The following is a 23,445-nucleotide window of genomic DNA, read 5'->3' as shown; positions in this document are numbered from 1 at the left end:
ATGGTACCTGCAAGGCCCACAGAGCCAAGGGCAGATACCACCTGGCTCCGTTCCAAGAGACCCCAGCATTTCTGAGCTGAGCCAAGTTGTAGTGCAGATCCAAGCAGCCCCCTTGCTCCTCCAGTACTGACACCAGTTCGCCAAGGAGGGAGGAGAAAAGGAAATAAATATACATTGAGGAAGGATGGGACACCAAGCACTGTACATTGCCACGCAGTCCTGACAGCCATCCAGTGAGGTGAGAGGAATAATTCCCAGCAGGTGATCAATACATGCTACTTCCCATATGCAGATGAGAAAAGGATGCTCAAAGTCCTATGAAGTTGTAACAGTGTTGGAATCCCAGGCTTCCATCTGCCTCCAGAATTCATTCTTTTCCCACTGCCACATGCTGACTTCTTCTAAGGCTTTGTGGGGACTGGGACTCTGTGTCTGCCGCCTCCAGGAGAGCCTTGGTGAATGGGGGTGCAGTCTGCACCTGTGCCATGCTCAAAAACAAACAAACAAACAAACAAAACCAAAAACAGGCTCAGGGGCAGGGAGGGGCTCAAAGCCAGCCTGTGCTCTGCCCGGGAATCTAGGTCTCCTTCCTGGAGTGTATATTAGTTTCCCAGGGCTACTGTAACAAATTGCTGCAAACTGGGTAACCTAAAACAACAAAACTTTGCTTTCTCATTGTTCTGAAAGCCAGAAGTCTGAAATCAAGTTATCAGCAGGGTAGGTTCCTTCTGGTGTCTCCGAGGGAGAATCTCGTCTTGCCTCTCTCCTAGCTTCTGGTGCCTGCCGACACAGTCCTGGGCATTCTTTGGCTTGTAGCTAAATAACTCCAATCTCTGCCTGCATGATCATATGGATTTTGCTCTGTGTCAACTCTGTTTCTTATAAGGACGGCTGTCATTGGATTTGGGGCCCACCTGGTAAATTCTGGATGATTTCATTTCCAGATCTTTAACTTCATTATATTATTAAGACCCTTATTCCACATAAGGTCACATTCACAGGTACTATTGGTTAGGACTTGAATATATCTTTTAAGGGGCCACCACTCACCCCACAATAGGGTGTATTTATCCAGGTGAAGAGCAGCTTTTTCTAATCATTCTGTCTGAAGGGGATGTGTTTTTTTTTCTATTTAGCACAACGGCACTTATGGACCAATGGACACCCTGGTGTCCTCAGTGTGTCCCCAGATTCCTGCTATCCATCAGCCTAAGACTTTGACCCACTCTTTTTATTCAAGGTTATTAGAGCCTTTAACTCATGACTTGGTATCATCCTCTGTGACCTCTCTGAAGAGCCGAGCCTGGTGAAATCAGCATGTAGCCAGGTTCTAAAATTAGAGTTGCATGAAGGGTCATATGGCGGGAAGACAGGCCCTCCGGGCACAGGCTCTACCTGACAAGTGGCTGTGAGGAGGGACGGTGCTGACGCCCTAACAACAGACAGCGGCTCAGTGAGCCCGCAGCATCCAGCAGAGACACTCACTAAGCTCAAAGCTCATAGCAACAAGGATGGCGTGGCGGCCATCGTGGGATGGGCACAGGCAGAGAAGGGGCAGCAGTCAGTCATCCAGGCACTAGGCTGGGCCTTGCAGGGGCTTTAACCAGATACTCTCTCAGAGTAGCACATTCAGGGTGTCAAGTCAGGGCCACACACACAGCAAAAGAGGCCTTTTATAAGTGCCCCAGAATGCGGACTGTAGACACTTCAGTCCCTCTTGCTAATGGCAGGATCTGTTTGGAGTCCCAGTAGCACCACTGGCAGGAGAGGTGTAGTGTGAGGCAGGAGCCAGGCAGGGCCTCTCTGCTCGTGCCCTTGACAGGATCAGGTACCCACTGTGGATGGCCCTGTCCCTCCTGGACCGCCTTCCCTAGCGGCCCTTGCTTTCCAGGTCCATCCTTGACAGGTGCAGTCCAGTTCTCTGCACTCTCCTGCTCAGCCTCCCTGATTCATTCTGGCTGGTACCATCCCAGACCTTGCCAAGTCTAGGCTCCAGCCATCCAGTGCTGGCAGTGGGAGAAGCAGAGGAGAACTTACAAAGTACATGAGCTGTCCTTGGAGGTTTTCCAGTGCAACTGAAGCAGGAAGCAGGCAGACCCTCATGGCGATTTTATTTTTGGACTTCTTGCCACCAGTATAAGTGAGTAAGAATAGACATTCAGAGACTTTCTAAGAATGTGCATGTGTAAAAAGGCTTGCCCGGATCGATTTCAGAACACAAACCTAAATTCCATTCCAGGAATTGTATAGCCTTGCAAGTTCTTCGGCTTCTAAATAAAAATCCCTGGAATCTAATAATAAAATCTTGATGATACATGACTTTTCAGTGTTTATATTTAGCAAACATTTTCCACTCCAAAATGATTTCCTGCCAAGAATATCCCATTCCAATAGACTTTGTCATATGATACGGGATGCTTATTTTGTCTCCCAAATCATCCTTTCCATAGAATTTGGGTCCATGATGGAGAAGTGAACTCAATGTTTTGTCTTTAGTCTGTCTTCAGATTAAGATTTATAGAGGGCCCCACTGTCTGTGGTAAGTTGAGCCAGACTCAGAGAAATCAGTGCTGGCCCTTGTGGTATGTGGTGGGCTTGTGTAGAAGTAGTGAGAACTGCAGCCAGAGAGGAAGGAGGTGTCAGATGTCAGCAGTAATTGCCTTTCTGAGGTCCGATCATCTAGACAAGAGGGAGTCAGTACAGACTCTTATACAAAGGAATCAACAATACTTTTTTGAAGAACTCTGGCAATGATGCCAACAATGATTTTTTTAAAATTAAGACAAAATTTTTTTAAAGATTTTATTTATTTATTTTTAGAGAGGGAAGGGAGGGAGAAAGAGAGAGAGAGAGAAACATCAATGTGCGGTTGCTGGGGGCCGTGGCCTGCAACCCAGGCATGTGCCCTGACTGGGAATTGAACCTGCGACATTTTGGTTTGCAGCCTGCGCTCAATCCACTGAGCTATGCCAGCCAAGGCTGCCAACAATGATTTAAAGGAAGAAGAGAATAGAGGAAGGGAGAGGAGTGGGGCCTTTCATTCATTGGATGATGGGTGAGGTGTGGCCGCAGTGACCATGGAGAATGGGTGAAGAAGGTGTAAAGGAAAGGACACTGGGCTTAGCCGGGGTTTGAACCTATAAGGTGTTCGTTCCAACAAGCTTGTTTCCTTATTTGTGCAAAGGAGACCAATAGCTTCTGTATCACTAACTTATTATGAGGCACAAATGAGACAATGGGTGGCACAAAGGAGTCGCTGAATAAAGAAATACCGACGGGATTAGAAGGATGGATCCAAGAAACCCCTTTAGGACAAAAATCGTCCTGCCTTGCTGACTGCATCAAACAGGATTCTTGGTTGAATCCTTATGTGAATTATAAAGATACCACCATCATTCTTAATAATTGATTTATTTAACCCAACTCAAACCCAGGTAGTCTGGCTCCAAAAATGTGTGCTCCTAACCGCGATGTTATATTTGGAAAAGGACAAACAGCACCTTGGTTACCTGGGCAGTTCTGCCTCCTCCTGGTAAGTCATGGAGAAGTATCTGGCTCCAACTGTTATTAGCTCTTCTCAAAATGTTAGCAACACTCTGTGACTCAATATCCTGTGGAAACTCTCAGAGTGAATAGTAAGAAGTGAACCATAGCCCTGGCTGGTGTAGGTCAGTGGATTGAGCATGGGCTGTGAACCACAGCATCACAGGTTCGATTCCCAGTCAGGGCACATGCCTAGGTTGCAGACCACGGCCCCCAGCAACTACACATTGATGTTTCTCCCTCTCTCTCTTTCTCCCTCCCTTCCCTCTCTAAAAATAAATAAATAAAATCTTAAAAAAAAAGAAGTGAACTATAGACTACAACACAGAAAAAAGTGGAGAACACAGCACAGGGTAGTGGGTGATACAAGGAAACCCGAGAGGATAGCACTTCCGAAACTGTGCTCAAGAGTCTCAGAGTTTGCCTCAGGCCAAGGAAGATGGCAGAGAAGGCGGGATAATTGTGGGGACAAGGAACCTCAGGGATAAACAACGACAAGAACACAGGTTTGCAGGTACATCAAGGAAAAGGCGATTAGGTGGAAACAAAGTGATACGTGGAAATTAATACCAAGTATATTAAGGACAACATTCAGAGGGCACTTCGTTTTCCAAATAAAGGAGGAATGAGGTTGTTCCTTCTTTTTAAGGGAGGTTACCCACTATCACAGATGACATTCATAAAACCCTGCCCTCACACACTAGGGACTTTCCAGATATTATCCTGTAGGCTCACAAATGTTGGAGGTTACGTTTTATGTATTATCATCTTCATTCTCCAGATGCAGTTAAGAAATTGGCAAAGGTCCTACAGCTGGTGAGTGCTCAACTGCTCATGTCCACACCCATGTGCTCACACATTTTACTGCCTTGACTCTCAGCGGGTAGGACTGGGGGCGGGGGAGGCGAGGAGAGAGAACTGTGTGGGACAGCCCTTGTGGAGACCTGCCAAGGACAAGTGGAGGGAAGACCTGCCAAGTACTGGTGACAGCCAAGGTGAGCCGAATGGCACCTCATGGAGAACCAGGTCTTTGTAGTTTTGGGTTGTCTCAGATCCTTTGGGTCGGAGAAGCAAGAATGAGGAAGGAAGATGGTGGCAGAGGTAGGTTGGAGATTGTTACAAGTGTGAAAGGAGACCCATGAGTAAAAGGCCCGAATGATGGAACAGTGACCAGGGTTACATACTGGATCCCCAATAAGCTCCCTACGCCTTCGCTGGTTTCTCCAAAGATGAATTATGGCGTGTCCGTGCATTTCAATGTTGCGAGGGCAGAGACATTTTCTATTAGAATCTTCAATCTGCAATATCCTTCCTCTGAAAGTTTTTCTCCCTGCAGTGAGGTACCAAAAACCACATGTTGCTACTCTTCCCGAATTGATTGGACCATTTCTATAACTGACATATTTATGTGAGTGAATTCAGTCATGGCACATCGAATTTCAGGCACTTACACAGCAGCGTTTATAGAGAAGTCATTCAGGGCCAGGGGCTGGTTTGGCTGTAGCTTTGTGGGCTAAAAAGTGGGAAGATTTGGAATAAGCATCTGAGGGCTTCACAGTCATGGTCTGGAACCTGCCACATCTGAGCACCAGCTCCCCTGGCCGCCTGGCGACTCCCTCCCGAAGGCTCCTCTCCGGGAAGAGCATCTGTTCTCCGTGCTCTTGCCCTAAGAGCATTGGCTTCTTCTGCCCTCAGCTCCACCTCAGGCTCCCAGTGCCTGAGAGCAGAACCTACCTGTTCTCACGGAGCTGTCCCCTCACTCCCGACCCAGGGCTGGCGACACTCCACCCAGTGAGGTCCAAGACACAAGCGCCAGACGAGGAGCTTTTCAGAAGTGGCCAGGGTGGACCGAAGACAAGCAGGCCCTTCCCTATGGTCTGGACCACATGAGATCCCTGAATTTTTGTATGCCCCTCAGTCAGGGGGTGTGAAGAGTGCCCACAAAACAGGTGGGATTGAATTCCCCCCGACACACGAGTGTGGTGCCTCAAGGCAGGTGAATGTAACATTAGGAAATAAAGAGATATGAATTTCCTGATATCCAAGGATTGAGCAGTCAAATTAGTGTCCTCCATACGTGAATTAGTTAAAATATCCTCCAGCTATCACCCGGGTAAAGAATATTTTTACTCTGTAACTCTGTGAAAGATCTTCACTGTCTACCAGCCTGTAACATATATGATGTTAAATGTATATATCTAAGTTTCCTATTCCACAAAACATAACCACACACCAGCGTTTCACACCAACGCCATCTTCCTTTCTTTTAGATAATGTTTTATTTCATGTATGAATAAATAAGCAAATCATTCCCAGCAATTCTCAGTCATAAAATTCACCAGAGGGTTTGTCTAATTCCTGCTTTTTTTGACATACAGCAAAGATGATGTTTTGAAAAAAGTTCATACATGTTCACTGTTCTAAAAAGTTTGCCATTACAAAATGCCATTTTACAAGATACATTTTTCAGGACACAATGGAAATATCAGAAAAACACTGCTTGAAACATAGTGAGTATGCAATACAAATGTTTTGAATGAATGAGACTATTCTATGGCCTTCTATACTGAAAACGTAGTAAGAAATGTTTTTTCTCCTTAGTCACAACACAGGCACATAGCAAACTGAAACTGCTCCGGTCTGGTAAAACCTTAAAAATATTATTGTAAGTTATATAATGCTGAGTAAAATTTTTACTGGGAATACCGCCACGTTGCAAAAGCGAGCTAACAGTTACAAATATATGTACATTTGACTTTCTTTAAAAAAAAAAAGATTTTATTTTATTTTTAGACAGAGGGGAAAGGAGGGAGAAAGAGAGGGAAAGAAATATCAATGTGTTGCCTCTCGCACACCCCCAACCGGGGGACCTGGCCCCAGGCATCTGCCCTGACTCGGAATCAAACCACCAACCCTTTGGCTCACAGGCTGGCACTCAATCCACTGAGCCATACCAGCCAGGACTACATTTGACTTTCTGAATTCAATGAAATAAATTTGTTAATGAATTTTTAAAAGTTTCATTATCATGCCCAAGGATTTATTTTATAGCCATAAAATGTTGTAGATTGTTCTGCTATCTCCAAGTCTAATTCCTATATCCACATCTTATATTAGTTCATAAAATTGAATACTTAATGCAAAATTATCTTATAAGCATTCCCTCTTTACCAGCTATAGGAAGTTGTATTTCAGCCTGAATTCCCATGTCTACCCTATGTGATATCCCAGACTCTGTATGTTACAATTCCGATCATTGTTGACTTAATACATTTTTTGCCAGCAATGTTCTTGTTTTGATTTTCCAATGGAAGACTAACTTTATCTGGTGTTAAATTGCACAGACCGAAAATGAGATGTGGGAAGGGGAGGTGGTAGACACAAAGAAAATAGGAAAATGATACGTCTGCCTTCCCGGATTTTCTTTCCCCCGTACCTTAAAAAAAAAACAAAACAAAACAAAAAAAAACAGGTGTGATAGCAACATCCAGCAAAAAAAAAAAAAAAAAATGAAATACACATTTGAGGAAGATGAGAACTCTTAGAGTAAGTTCTTAGAAATAGCCCAAACTTTCCAATGAGACACTGAAGGTGTTAAGTGTGAACCAAGAGAATTTTGAGAGGCTCTGAGTCAGCTGTATTCAGCAGGACATCAGGAACCTTTAAGGGGCTCAAACAGTCATTTCAAGCACATTTGCTGATAAGTACCAGGATTGGTGCAGAGTGAATATTCATAGCTCTTCCTTCTCATTGGGTATAATCATTTACTGTATTATAAAAATAATCTTTGTTCACAGTTGAGATTGGAAAATATGGGGAAAAACTAAAATGGAAATAAAAATCAACCTTATTCCATCACCCAGAAATAAATACTCATTTGTTTTTACTTTTTCCTTTATGTCTGTGTGTGTCACTAACCCATTTGAGTTTTTTCTGTGCTTTTCTGCTTCCTTCACTTGCTAATATGCCTTAGGTGTTTTCTCATATTTATTCTTTGGAAATAGGAATTTTAATGGTGGAATAATATTCTACCCTATAATTTTAAAAATAAATTTAAACATCTAATTTTGGAATAGATAGTTTGCAATTTTTCATGGTTACAAATAATGCTACAATAGCCATCCTTGCACAAAAATCTGTATTTATAGCTCTGATTATTCCCTCAAGGTCAAGTTTTGAAAGGTGACATTACAAACTCAAGTGGCATAAACTGGTTTCAGGCTTTCGATTAATACAGTCTCACTGACCACCAGACAGGGACTGGGAAGGAGGTACCAATTCGCACCACTAACGCCTGTGTGGGAGAGTCTTTTCAACTTCCTTCTGGCCTCACGAGGCCCTACGAAAAACACGTTGCTAGTTTAATGGGTGAAAGTGATAGTTCATCGTTGATTGTGTTCATTCTTTGTGAATTGTCTGTCGCTGCCTTTTCCCCATTTTTCTACTGAGCTGTTTATCTTTCTTTTATTAATTTTTTACCTGATCCCTCCCCACCCCTTGGTTTTGTCCATGTGTCCTTTATCATTGTTCCTAAAATCCCTTCCTCCTTCTTCTCTCCCACCTCCCCTCTGGTCACTGTCAGTTTGTTCTTAATTTCAATGTATCTGGTTATATTTTACTTGCTTGTTTGTATTGTTGATAAAGTTCCACGTAAAGGTAAGATCATATGGTATTTGTCTTTCACTGCCTGGCTTATTTCACTTAGCATGATGTTCTCCAGTTCCATCCATGCTGTTGCGAAGGGTAGGATACAGCCTGGTACTGGAGTAAGAACAGACACATGGACCAATGAAACAGAATAGAGAGCCCAGAAATAAACCCAAGTCTCTATGGTCAATTAATATTTGACAAAGGGGGCAGAAGCATAAAAGGGAGTAAAAATAGCCTCTTCAACAAATGGTGCTGGGAAATCTGGCCAGCTACATGCAAAAAAATGAAACTTGATCACCAACTCACACCATACACAAAAATAAATTCAAGTTGAATAAAAGACTGAAATATAAGCCGTGACACCATAAAAGTCCTAGAGGAAAACATAGGCAGGAAAATCTCAGATATTCTTTTATTAATTTTTAAGTGACCCACCATTTTTCTGTCATTCATGCCATATTGAAGCTGTTATCTTTAGACTTTCAATTTTGCTTGTACTGTTTCCAGTGCATAGAAGTCTTGAATTTTATGTACTAAAATAACAAATACATGTATATACGTAACACACTCATATGGTGTTAAATTTTATGCACACACACTATTGTTTCTCCCTTTTCTTTTTGTACGTTAAAAAGGCCTTTGCTTACTGACTGATTCTCATTTGCTCACTGTTCGGCCTCCAAGTAAACCTGAACTCTGTGAGGCGAGGTACCATATTCACCAATGCCTGCTCAGACCTTTAGCACAAAGCTGAGCACATAAGAATTCATTGTTTACTGAAGGAATGGAAGTGCAGATGGCTGCCCTCCACCAACGTGCATCTGCCCCAGCCTACCTTCCCTGTGCATCTCTGAGTGGATGTACAGATGTGGCAGCGGTGACAGGGGAGGAGGGCACGTGGTAGGGTGAAGCACTCTGCCTGCCTGCAAAAGCAGCACCCATGCAAGTTGAAGGGTGAAGGCCAGCTTTTTTCTGGTTGTTATACGTACACCTAGTCTCTCTGATGGACAGGGAGGGAGGTATAAGATATTTTCTATCATGTTTTTTATTTGTTATTCTATCTGTTTTGAGGCAGAGACAATGTGTGGTCTCTGGTTTGAGAACTATGCATTGTCATTAGTTTCTGTGTTTAAGCCCTAAGTGGAGCTTGTTTGATCTTTAATATAATGTACTATTCACAGCAAATATGCATGTATAATCTGTAACCTAAGGCCAACTATAACTAATAATGGTGTGATGTCTCTGTGGCCACAGGCATGAGAGAGTCAGGAAATCTATCATAATTAATGCAGTAAAATGAACGGTAATTAACTTCAAGTTCAGAAAAAGCACATTCATTGGAATGAAGATACTTGGTAATTTGTGATCATTTAGGAAGGGCCAGTTGGAAGTTACCATGGCATTACCTATAAGGAAATTGTTTACTAGGTAAATTAACAAAATTGCAGAGAGAATCCTTAAGATACAGATAATTAGATAATTTTTAAGTACTATCAAGGGACTTCAAAAACTTATGTTTCCATTTAGAGCACTGACATACTAATTTTTAAAAATATGGTCTAGTCCTAAGAGCAAGAGAAAACAAATAAGTAACATTCTACTAAACCTAAGATATTTGATACTATTAATGGTTTTTGTTTTAACATTGTTGACATAATATAACTTAATAGGTCATTTATTTACATGGTACAACATTAAAAAGCCAGAAGAGAGTATATAGGATAAAGTGCACTCTCTGATTTTTCCTCCCAACTCACAGACCCCAGCTGGGTTCCCCTTGGCCTCAAGCAAACATTATTATCGTTTCTTGGCTATACTTACAGAGATAGTCTATGCACATGCCAACATATTTATAAGTTGGCTATTACAACAAAAATGGTCATTTATTATACACATTTACCTGCAACTTGCTTTTGCACTCTGTTTTGGAAGATCTTTCCATATCAGCATATAGAGAGCTACTGCTTCTCTCTTCTTACTGTCTAGGTAGAATTCCATTATATGGAATACTATAATTTATGTAACTAGCCCCCGTTAATGGACTCTTATATTGAACTCTCTAGAAGCAGACCACAGGATGGGAACTCTTGCATAAGTGATATTCTGAGACATGCTTGCAAAAGAAGCCTACAGAGAAGCCAAGAAGAAACGACATGGTAAGGGCAGTAGCTAAGCAAAGATGTGGTTTTAGTCAAGTCTAACCTCAGCTAATCCTGTTGGGAGCTCTGGACCCGCATGGCACCAGGAAAGGGTATTGAGCCTTTGTCTCACCATATATGTCAGACATCCAGCGGTAACCTCCCTGCCATTTCCAAGTGAGAGGGGTCCTTGTCAGGTGAGGACAACTTTCTGGAGAAGGGCGCAGCGATAAGCCTTTAGCACCCAGCACTTAGAGTGGTTGCAGATGAGTCCTCTGGCAAGGAAGGGGGGATCTAGGTGGAGCACCTCAAGCAGCGGATTTTGTCCTTTCCACTTTTTCAAGAAGGACCAATGCTGGTAACCTCGTGGGCACAGGCCTTTGCACAGGTGACCACTGAAGGAATCGGTGCCCAGAAGGGGAAGAGCTGGATCGAAAGCTGCGAACATTTAACATTCTGGTAGATATTGCCAAATCGCTCTCCAATTCTCCAATTCACCCTCCAACCCAAAAATATATGAGAGTTTCTATCTTCTCCTACCCTTGTTGAAAATCTACAAGGAAGAAATTTTTAATATAAAGGTCAAATAGAAACCAAATGTCAAGATAGTAGATTTACACCAAACCTTACTGACAATTATGTTAAAGACTAACCATCTGACTACCCTAATTAAAAGGCAGAGGTTCTCTCATTACTTTAAAAAGGAAAAAAAGATCCAGTTTTGTGCTATTTGCCTCCCCCAGGAAAAAAAAAACTAGTTTAAATATAAAGACACAAATTAAAATGATGGAAAAGACATAATCTGGGAACACTAATCTAGAGGAAACTGGGATGGCTGCATTAACATCAGAAAAAGTAGACTTTAGAATAAGGACTACTATGAAGGAGAAAAAAAGGTGTGAGGATAAAAGGGTAAATTCAACAAAGAACATAACAATGCTAAATGTGTATACACCAAATAATTGAGCTATAAAATACATGAATCTAAAACTTATAGAAGAAGGAAGGAAAAGTAGACAAATCCAAGTTATATTGGTGATTTCAATATTCGCTTTATACCAGTTGATAGAACAACTAAACAAAATCAATAGGGATATAGAATACCTGAACACACTATCAATGGCCTTGACCTAAATGACATTTATAGAACATACTACCCAGTAGTGGCTAGAAGGTGAATGTTTGTGTCCTTCTCCCTGCCCAGATACATATGTGAAAGTCCTAACCACCAAGGTGATGGTATTAGGTGGCGGGTCTTTTGGGAGGTGACTAGGTCATGAAGGCAGAGCCCTGATGAATGGGATTAGCGACTTCATACAAGAGGCCTGAGAGAGCTCCCCTGCCCCTTCCACCACGAGAGGACACAGCCAGAAGTGGGAAGTCTGCAACATGGAGGAGGGCCTTTAGCAGGACCCAACTCCACCAGCACCCTGACCTTGGACTTCCAACCCCCAGAACTGTGGGAAATAGATTTCTGTTGTTCGTAAGCCACCCAGCCTATGGTGTTTTGTGATAACACCCTGAACAGATCAAAATACATATTCTACTCAAATGCACATGAAACACTCATCAAGATGTAACATTCTGGTCCATAAAACACATCTCAATAAATTTAAGGAGTGAAATTTGACCATAATTGAATGAAATTACAAATCAAGTATAAGTATTACAAATTAAGTATATCAGAAGAATATAGTTAAAAGTCCTCAAATGTTTGGAAATGAAGTAACACATTTCTAAGTAACCCATGAGCCAAAAAAGTAATCACAAAGGAAACTGGAGAATATTTTATACTTAATGAAAACAACATATCAAAATTAGTGAGAGGTAACTAAAACAGTGGTTACAGGGAATTTATAGCACAAAATTTTAGAGAAGATGAGCTTAAAATCAATGTTCTAAACTTCTATCTTAAAGGAGTAGAAAAAATAATTATATCTAAAGTAAGCAGAAGAAAGGAAATAATAAAGATAAAATCAGAAATTGTGAAATAAAAAACAGAAAAACAGAGCAAATCAATGATAATTCTTTGAAAAGGTCAGTAAAACTTATTAGACTGATCAGAAAAAAAGAGTAGATATTAACTACCACTATTATTAATGAAGGAAAGGAAATTTCTCCGAGGTCCTGCAAACATGAGAATAATGAGGGAATATTAAGAAAAGTTTAAGGCAATAAATTTGACAAGTTAAGATAAAACGGGAAAAAATTTTTAAAGACCTATAACATCAAAGCTTACTCAGGAAAATAATAAATAACCTGTATAAGCCCTGTAGCTATGAAATAATTTGAATTCATAATTGAAAACATTTCCACAGTAAAAATACCTGGCCCAGATGGCGTCTCTGGGTAAATTCTACTAAATATTTAAGGGACTATAATGCCAATCCTACACAAAACTTGCAGAAAAAAAGGGGCAACACCTTCAAGCTCATTTTATGAGGTCAACATCACCCTGCTAACAAAACAGCCCTACGAAGGAGACTACACCTTTCTCACATACCCCAGACAACAGCAGGGCCACAGGGGGCAGCGTGGGGGAGGCGGCAGAAGAAGGGAAAGGGGTGGGGTGCAAATGGTGACAGAGGGAGACTGGGGTGGTAAACACACGGCACCATAGAAAGATGATGTACTGCACTGTAGATTTGCACACTTGAAACCTACATCATTTTATTAACCAATGTCACCCCAGTACATTTGATTCAAAAATAAAATAAAAACTACATAAATAAAGAAAGAGAAAACCACAGGCCAATCCCCCTCCACACACATGGATGCGAAACTCCTTTCAAAAATGTGTAGCAAATCAAACTAACACAGGAAAAGGTAACACATCATGACCAGGCCGGATACACCCCAGAAAGGCAAGACTTTGCACGTGTAGTTCATTAATGTCATTCCTCATGTAAGTACCATATTCTAAAGAGAAAACCACGCACTCATCCTAATAGAGGGAAATCATCTGACAAAGTTCAATATCCATTCATTAAAATAACTCTCAGTAAGCTGAAAGTCGAAGGCAGCTCTACAACTGAGTAAAGGGCGTCTGTGAGACGGACCAGTGGTGGAAGATGCTTCCTCCTGAGATCGGGAGCAAGGCAAGGGCGTCTGCTCTCCCCACTGCCATGATCAATTTATGGAAAGTCTGGTAATAATGCAAAGAAAAAAGCAAGGGATAGAGATAGAAAAGGAGAATTAAAACGGTCTTTTAAAAGATGTCATGATTGTTTATGTGGAAATCCGACAGAATTTAAACAACCTTATTAGAACTAACAATGAGTTTAGTAAGCTCTCAAGATACAAAGTCAAAATAAAAAATCAATTGTATACCTATGTAAGTAGCAGCTATATACTCTACTTGTAAACAATTGGGAATTGAAACTTGAAATACCATTTTAAAACTATAAAATGGTGATTTTTTGTCAAGTTAAAGATTATGCTAAAAGCCATCTAATTATATGCACTATATAGGGGTAATTTTATGTGAACTATAATCTTGATTTTTAAAACCTATAAAATACTAAGACATCAATTTTAACAAATATATGTAAAACCTGCACAGTGAAGAAACAAAAGGTATTACTGAGAGAAATGAAAGAATACAAAAGTCAACAGAGAGCCACACCATCTTTAAGGATTATAAAACTCAATATTGCTAAGATATTAATTCTCCCCTGGAAATGCCATTTCATCAGATGGGAGAGATTGGGATATAGGTTAGGGGGGAAAAAAAGGTGTGTTGCAAGGTGAGAGGTTTCTTCCAACATCTGAAGGAGTTTTACAGGGGGTGTGGGCTGGGAAGTGGAAGGCAGTGGTGGCGGGGAGTCAGGGGATTAAATTTATTCCCCTTAGTTCCAGAGGCTGAGTGCAAGCCAAAGGGTGGGTGTTGCAGGACCGGGAGCTCCACTCAGACACAGAGCTGCCAAGGGCTGGCACCGCCTGCAGAGAACACAAGTGTCACACTTCAGAGGTCCGCATCTCTAGACCTCTTTCGAGTAGAAATGGGAAGACCAGAATTTGGGATGTGAGGGAGAGGGTCTCTAAATCTGGTGGGAGATTAGGCTAGATCCTTCCTCAATAAGGTTCCGTCCATCTCACAACGTCCAAGAGGCCATGTGAAATAAACCTAGATAGATCATTCCAGTGGGAAAGGCAACCAAAGAACACAGGGATGCATTTTTCTACTTTACTATTCAATCCAATCCTGATGCAATCTCAGTTTCCCTCACTGTCTCAGTTTTTGCCCTGATTACAGTTAGCTGCAGAATAAATGAAAGGGCATGTGTGTGTGTGTGTGAAAGTCAACGGAATGCAACATTTATGCATCTCAGCGAACTAACTGCTTTGGAGGGGAACATGTGTATATTTTATTTTGTGGTTATGTTTTAACTTCCTCTGATTTTATGCCAACGGCAAATTCTTCCACTACCCCTTCAACTTCCCGCCTCTCTCACTTCTTTCAAGATTTTCCAGGCCCCTCGTGAAGGCACTTAAAAGACATTTTTATAGCTTTTGTTCTGAAACATACACACTCGTTCTTCACTCTGAGAAGCGGCCAGTGTGCCCACGCTGAGCTCGGGAGAAATATCACATATGAGGCAGAACTGCTGTTGCAGAACACATATAAAAGTAAGATATTGTTTTATTTCACAACTGCAGAGGACATGACTGTAACTTTGTAAACAGACTGTGTGTGTTGGGTGCACACACAGGAAGAGAGTCTTTTAATTTACACATTTGTAAGTTTATTTATTGAGAAAATATTTATTCAGTTATTCATGTAACTAACATTTAATTCCTACATTGGGTAGTAATTAGAAACTACATTTGGTAACGTTCACTCTGATACCTCTGTGTTCTCCATGTTCACCTTATCTTTCAGTTCAATTGGGAGGGAAACCCTACAAGAATATATGAGGACAATTACCATGGTATGTCTATTACAAATTGGGAACATTGCATGCTATTCCTGATTATTCGGTATGAAGCCATAATGCCTAACGGAAAATAGAAGATCACTTCAAAATTATGAATAGTCTTAAAGCCAATGGGAGATTGCAAACGTCGGATGCGCTTTGGGAGGAATATGTGAGAGAAGGAGCAAACTTCAGACCTCCATTTTAAGCCAGCATCCAGAAGAAAAAAACTTAGATTCTCTTAATTTCACAATTATCAAGATACAATTTAGCTGTAGCTGATTTATTTCAAGATCTTTCGCCAAAATACTACATGTTTTTAAAGTTTATATTTCTAGATTGTAAGCTAAATGAAGGATACTGTTTTGGACACAAGCCAAGGCAGGGGGAGGTGCTGGTGAGCAGTGGCTGGTGGGGACAACAGTGTCACAAGGATGAAATGGGACCATCCTGATGGCCCTGGTTCCTCCTCCTGCACGGGGAAGGCCACTCTGTGGCTGAGCACAGGCTTAGCCTTACTGCACAGGTGGCAAACACAAGGCCCACGGGCGGGATCCGGCCCTCCACCTTGTTTTATCTGGCCCAGCACCGAGCTCCTTGCCCCTAGTTAAGGAGTAGTTACATTTATATAGTCCTAAAGTCACATTCAGCCATTTGAAGGCAACCGTGAGGCTGATGTGGCCCCCAGTGAAAATGAGTTTGACACCCCTGCCCGGGTTAAGAAAACAGAAAGACATCCCCCATTCCTGGTGCTTCCATCCATGTGGAAGAAGCTCTATTTCCACGACACCCTCCTCCTACTCCCACTTTCCCAGGGAGTCACTCAGCTGAGCGGTGAATTTGGTGGCAGGGACTTGACCTGCATAATCCTGTCTCTTCCTCTGAGAAGGGGGCCAGACCCTGGGGGCATGCAGCTCGCCCAGCTCCCCCAGAGATAGGCTCTGTCCATTCTGTCCCTATAGGGGGATCCAGGGCAGCCTGAGGCCAGAACACTGAATCCACCCCAGGCAGAAATATAGCTGTCACACTGGGAGTCTCACGCGCTAGGGACTCCATCACAGCCTTTACTAACAGTCAAGAAGGTGATTTTTGTTGTTGCTGTTTTTCATCAACTGATTCTTTTGCCTCATCTCTCAATTTGTTTAAAACTCAAGCAAGTAATAGGTCTGCTATTGGTATGTATTGCCCTCCCTTAGAGACATGCAGCACACACATCACACACACATCATAACTCATGTTATGACTTCAACAAGGCTTTGAGGAAGGTACTATCTGTATCTACTTTGCAGATGAAAACTAGAGGATCAGAAGATTAAGAGACCCCGAGCCAACCACTGAATTCATTGAATTCATTTTCTCATCACCTCCAATGGGAATGTGATTCTGGAGAGGATGGATTCCCCTGCTGACGGGGGGTGGGGAGGTGTGGAGGAAAGATGGCATCTTTCAGAGGCAAGGATAGCAACCCAGGCCTTAAACTCACATAACCGATGATTACAGAAGAATACGTTTGGCATCACAAAGGCTACAACAGAATTTGCCTCTCATTTGAGAGTGTCAACCTTTTATTATCTTCCCTGCAGTGCCTAATTTCCTGGCAGCCTGATGAATTAGACCATTATGCACTTTTTAGAAGTAAGCATTTATTTGCCTTTCATTCGATCCATAAATATTTATTAGCATCTACTTTGGTTCTCTTCGGAGGTTCTGAGGGAGAAGCTGTTCCGTGCCTCTCTCCTGGTTTCTCGTGGTTGCTGGCAATCTCTGGCACGCTTCTTGTTCCTGGACTTGTAGCTTCCATCTCTGCCTCTGTCTTTACATGGCTTTCTCCCCTGTGTCTCCAATCTCCCTCAGCCTTTCCAAATCCAGGAGATCCCATCTTGAGATCCTTAACCTCATTACATCTGTAGACACTCTTTTTTTCCAAATAAGGTCACATTCATAGGTTCTGGGCATTAGGACATGGATGTATTTTTTTGTTTGTTTTTGTGGAGGGCTGCCATTCAACCTGTTGTAGGAAGATCAGAAATCAAGTCAAGAAGCCAGAGAAGAGAAGTATGCTTCACCAATGACAGGACTTCTTCACCTAGTGCAAAATACACAGTGTCAATGGTCAGAAGGCCCCTGGCACCGGGCAGAGAAGTTCACGCACCATAAGGCACTACAAACAAATAAAAGGATCAAGTGCCCTAAAAACAACCTCATGTGGGAGCAGCCTCTTGTGGGGCCAAGTGTGCTGACTTGGGTCCTATCCAAGGGCCACTACTGCAGAGTCAAGGATCTTAGGCAAGGCTGTCCTCTGTCTCTCTCTCTCTCTCTCACTCTCTCTGTCTCTCTCTCTCTCTCTCGGGGCCTCAAGGTCTTCATTTACAAAATAAGGTAATTGGACTAGAGCACTTTTAAGCCCCTTCTACTCAAATATTCCATGATGCCACACATTCAATGGCCAACAATGTACTTAAACAGATAATTATATGAAAACATCTTTTCAGTAGAAGATGTGACTGTTTCATTATCCAGTGAACTGTGTACAAAGCAGTATTTTTCCTAGAGTGAGCAAAGCAACATGATCCAGAAGCATCCGAACAGCACATGTTTTGAGAACCGGTTCCATCTATTCCATTCTGAGAGCGAACACTCTGGTCATTAGAGTTTACAAATTATGTTTTGAGCTACATTAAACTGCCAGCCCTCATTATAAATCAGGGTGCCTCTCATTAGGATAAACAGAGGCATGGCACGGATGATGGCTCCCTAATTGCCTTGGCCAGTCTAAGAGAGTAAAGTTGGATCAAATTACCACGTTATTAATTCTCTGAAATGTTTGATTTGGGAACACTACGACGATGCTGAACCAGAGGCTAACGGCAGAGCGGAGCCTTGGGCGAGCACGGATGGGGTGGGGACAGATGCTGCCGAGATGCTTCCGCTCCCGTCTGCCATCCAGGCACCCGGGTCTTTGGGCAATACATCCACCGGGGATGAGGAGGGGAGTGCTGATAGAGCTTAATCTGAAAAGCCCAAGATTCATTACGATGCCTGCAAGGCTCCTACAAAGTCACCATCACCAACTGTCAGTACCTTGGAGTGAGTCATAGCGTTGGTGCATCATTTGAAGGCAGCAGTGGCATTTTTTGTTTGTTTGTTTTAAAGATTTTATTTATTTATTTATTTTTAAAGAGAGGGAAGAGAAAGAGAGGGAGAGAAACATCAACGTGTGGTTGTCTCTCACATGGCCCCTACCGTAGAAACCTGGCCCACAACCCAGGCATGTGCCCTGACTGGGAATCGAACTGGCAACCCTTTGAGTCACAGGCTGGCACTCATTCCACTGAACCATGCCGGCCAGGGCAGCAGTGGTGTTTTTTTACTATCATACAATAAGTCTGAAACACCTAGCTCTGCAATTCAAATCCCAACCCACCTTTCCAGCCTTCTCCCTACTGCTGTTTCCCTGCCTTCTCTCCTCAAACATTTGCTCCTCTGAAAAATCCACCATTCCCAGGGGGGTGGGGGTGGGGTGTGGAAACTCCATCCTGCCTCGGTGCCTTTTGTCATGCTGACTGGTCAGTCTGCCTTTGTTTACCGTGTCTCATGATAGACATATGTACATCTTTCCATCCTACTGGAACACGGTCAGTCTGCAGGCGGGAGCCCTGGCCTTTTCATCTTTATATGCCCAATGTGCCACTGCGTTCAGTGTCATGCCAGCCGCAGCTCACCACACATAAATTCTCAACAACATCTGAATCAGATTTTTGAGTGTGGGCACTGTACAACCTGCAAGCTTCTTGTGAGTGTTAAATGACTTTATATCCCTGACACACAGTAAACACTCAATCAATTGGCCCTATTAAATAGAATTCTTCCAGAACTCAGTAAGAGCTCTCTCTTTCTTTTCTGATAGAATATTACAAAGCAAAGCAGACATTATTTTGAAGATGTTCTGACTTCATCCAGGTAATGTATTGTATCATTTTTTTTCAATCAACAAACATTTACTGGGCCCCTGTATCACAGGGAAGCTAACGTGCCCACAAAGAGTTCAGAGTCCACTGGAGAAAAAGGACAAGTAGGTGGATGAACACAAAGCAATGTTTTGGTTAGTTTCTTTAACAGGTGTCCACTGGGCATGACCGCATGCAAAAAGTTGCGCTAACCACTAAGCTAAAGCACACTTACTGTCAGTGGCTTGAAATGTAATTAACATGATATAACTGTACATTGACAAAGAAAGCTTTTGATTTTTCTTATATTTAACTTTTCTTCTGTTTTCATTATTGCCTCAATCGGGGGTCCTTAACTTGGGGTAGGATTTGGGGGATTCATGAACTAGTATAAGAAAAAAATTACATATTTACTTTTACTAATCTCTAATAAAAACTTACCATTTCCTTTGATTATGAATGTAGGTAACAAACCACAGTAGGGTTAGCAATACCTGTAACGTTGTCACCAAAAGAAATCACAGGTATTTCCACGTTATATTGTTAAGCGTTGCAGATATGTCAAAATCGCCGTTACACTCGCCACAACTTTGAAATTGGTCATCTGATCTGCTGCTAGGCTTGGCATTTAGTGCATGAATAGAAAGCACCTGCCTTACAATAATTTAATGACTGTATTTCAGTATAATTATTTTTAAATTGTGCAACCCTATACATTTGATATAATCCTTTTGAGGAATCCATAGGCTGCACCAAACTGCCAAAGAGATCCGCGGCACAACAAAAAGTTTGCAGACTCTTGATCTCTGCCCTGATAGGAGCTGCTCCCTGCACACATCTGAGATCTTTCTCTGACATAAGGTCTGTCTGCTGCCGGGCTGCACTTGGCGCCTGACCGCACGGGGCCTGCTGCCTGCCTGCTGCGGCGGAGCGCTGAGAGCACGTGTCTGTGCGTTCCCACGGGACTGTCCCGCTCTTGTGGCATCACCCATGACAGAGAGTGGACCCACCTGCAAGCGAATCTGGGCCTTGCTGTGTGTGTGCCTTGGCTTCCTTAACGGAGAATGGAGTTTGAACACAACCTGCACCATCGCAATCAAAACCAAACCATACGCATTGCAGGCAGGAGGATATTGACTCAACAGGCCCAGGTGTAGCCAGCAGCACCTGGGAGCCTTGGGGGACCATCAGACAAATGTGAGTCATCGATGAAAACCGGTTAGTTCCCAGAATAATGTCAACAAAGTATAAAATAATATGAGCACCTAAGAGTTGAAAAGAATCTCTCTTCGTGCATGGATCTGGAGATAGGAGTATTATTCCATTTTACAGATGAACAATTCAGAATGATTAAGGTGATTTCACCAAGTCACACAGATTGTAAAATGAAGCACCTTGTCAAACATACTTAGAGGATTCAATCTATATTACAGAACTCCCACATCCAGTCACAATATTTTTTTACAAAGAGCAGCTCCTTGCCCAAGAGTAGTGACACCCTTGAACAGTCAACCAAAGAAGTTCCTTTACCCTTAGGGAGGGGGAGGGGGCATTTAAAAATGCGGGCCCAGTTATAGTGGAGGACACTCACCGCCTCCGAGCCCACCCACCTGAGACTAGGTTAAGCCAGATTACCTTTGAGCGTCAGAAACTTTTCTTTTTTATTGAATTTATTGGCGTGACATTGGTTAATAATACAGGTTTCAGGTGCGCAATCCTATAGTACCTCATCCGTATACTGTATTACATGTTCACCGCCCCCAAGTCAAGTCTCCTTCCATCACCATTTATCCCCCTTTTATCTTCTTCTGCCCCCTCACCCTCCTTTCCCCTGGTAACCACCATACTGTTGTCTGTGTCTATGAGTGTTTGTTTTTGTTTTTCCTTAATCCCTACACCCTTTTCACCCAGACAGAGCTTTAGAATGCTGTGCTTCGGATTTGTTCTGCATCTCCCAGTGGGGTATGAAAAAGCCAAATGGAATTACTCTACATCATACTCAAGTGGCACCTGAAACCCAGAAGTTCAACTACTTTCCAAAGATCATACACGTCAGAGTTTCCAAAGGCAAAACTTGGTGCCAAGGACTCAGAGTACGCATAGGCTCCTTCCCCAAGAGAGGAATAATTTACTTCCACCTGGTGGAGCACAAGGCCTATAGCCATGAAACAGAAGAGAAGGGAACACCCAGTTGGCGAAGGAACCAGATCTAAACTCTTCACGTCACATCTGGTTCTGCACACTGACTGTTCCCGTTCACACATAGCACTGGTCTCTGGGTGTAACATCTTTGCTCTTCTCACTTTTGAAGCCGCTGTCACGGTGAGTATCTTCCCTCCCACCTGATATGGCTACAAAATGAAAACCTTTTCACTGAAGTTAATGCTGGTCACAGGACGGCCTCCATAGCCACAGCTGGGCAATAGCACTCTGGACTACTCATGGGAAGAAGTACCAGCGTGGTTCCGGACACTTAGAGGTCATGTCTCCAGTAACAGAGACGGAACACTGGGAGGGCTCTCTGGTGCGTGGAGATTTCTAAACTGATGCCCCAGGTGAGGAGGGACTTCTGCAGTCAGATCTGCCAACGCAGATGGAAGCCCCAAACACATGTCTGCCTTTCCCATACCGCATTTCTCCGAGTTCTCACCTCAGAAAGCTTTACGTGGTGAACCTCACATTTGGATAAAATATATCAAAGCAAACATTATTACTCGTGAAAAAAGTATTGATTCCCAGTCACCTATGAAGTAGCATCCATTATACTTATCAAGCCAAACTATCAGCACGATAATTAAATTTTGACTTACTTCTGGCCGGGAAACAAAAGGCACCACAACTTGTGGACCAACAATGATTTCCTCTTCCCAGAACTTTAATTTCCTCTGTCTCTATCTTGTCTCTGCTGGACACTAGGGAGGCCCACAGATTATCTCTCCTAGATAAGTGTGTGCCTCAAGGAGCAGCATCCATTTGAGAGTCTTAATGATTATAAATGAAACCCAACATTATCAGCTCCTAGTACCAAATGATTTGCTTTTTATATATATATTGAGTATAAAGCCTGATTTTTTAAAAAAATGAGAAAGGGAACTGAACCGAGATCATTTTTTTCATCCTTTCTGATATGAACTGTGGGTCATGTCTACTTCAGAGGTGTTAAGAGGAACAAAAATTAAGGGTGAACCATGAGACAGGTGTTACTTGAGGAACTACTGCAGTGTAAGTAACAAAACCTATGAAAGTAGTCGGACTCTTTGAAGCCTCTGCTACCATTAAATGCCCCTTGCTAATACTTCCTTCTGCAAAAGACAATACACACAGGTGTTTTGTCATCCACTCTCAGCGAGGGTCACGGCAAGGAAATCCCTGGGAAAGCTGATTGTGCATTTATTCTGGGAATGCAGAGCATGAGAGAAATTTCTCTTAAGCCTTGTTACTAAGAAAAGCCATTTTCTGCTTAATAATTGGTTTTTGTTGCTTAAACATTTTGAATCTTGTAACCGATTGTGTTCCCCCTTGTTCTAGGCACTGTCAAGCGGAGGGTCAAATTCGTAGGCCCCCTGGAGCAACTGAACGGAACAACAGACGGTGTGTTTACTGGAGTAACCTCATTCAGCTTTATAGTCCCAGGCCCCATTTTCCTTTTGTCTTGGTTTTATCATCCATTTCTTTTTATACAATTGTATTATTAGAAAAATAATAAACACCTATTAAATCATCACAAAGCCTTTTTAGAATGAAACAGCTTCTATTAGGTTGCTCTGTTAATGCTATGAATATTAATGATTGCATGCTGTAGTGACAAGGCTTGAGGTAGAACAGACATCTATTTTAAAATGTAGGGCAGAGCCAACGCCATCCTTACTCTGGCAAGAATTCTATGGCTCTGTCAACCCTGATCTTAAAACCCTCTATGATTCCTATAGCAACACAATTTGTAAACTGGGCCCTGTGAACCACAGAGGAGGTAGTTCGCCAATAAGTTTACCTGTTCCTTTCTAGGTCCATCCGCTAGAAACTAGTTCATGCTGATATATATTTTTTGAAAAATAAGTTGGAAAGATAAATCTCTCATATAGAAGAATTCTAAATAAATTATCCAAATGCAGTGGTCTTTGGAAAATGTCATTTTACTCAATGTCATCTCCTTATAACATTGAGGAGATGCCAGAGGAACTTAACTCTTGTTTATATTGATTAGCCTATGGTAAAAATTATTTTATTATATATGGTTTTGCTTAAAGTCAC

At 42.3% G+C, this 23,445-nt stretch overlaps 1 protein-coding gene and 1 long non-coding RNA gene across 7 annotated transcripts in view; both read right to left on the bottom strand.

Annotated features, from left to right (window-relative positions):
- PALM2AKAP2 (PALM2 and AKAP2 fusion) overlaps positions 1–23,445 on the bottom strand; it is a 411,865-nt gene that overhangs the window by 372,603 nt on the left and 15,817 nt on the right. The window lies entirely within an intron of this gene.
- On the bottom strand, positions 3,191–6,285 carry LOC118499763. The gene is made up of 2 exons (XR_004902296.1): positions 3,862–6,285; positions 3,191–3,655 (listed from the first exon to the last, which is right to left on the bottom strand). It is a non-coding gene; the product is annotated as an uncharacterized LOC118499763 (long non-coding RNA).

The sequence above is a fragment of the Phyllostomus discolor genome, chromosome 3 (genome assembly GCF_004126475.2).
Source record: "Phyllostomus discolor isolate MPI-MPIP mPhyDis1 chromosome 3, mPhyDis1.pri.v3, whole genome shotgun sequence".
In the NCBI taxonomy this organism is placed as follows: domain Eukaryota; kingdom Metazoa; phylum Chordata; class Mammalia; order Chiroptera; family Phyllostomidae; genus Phyllostomus; species Phyllostomus discolor.
This window is presented reverse-complemented; position numbering and strand designations above follow the sequence as displayed.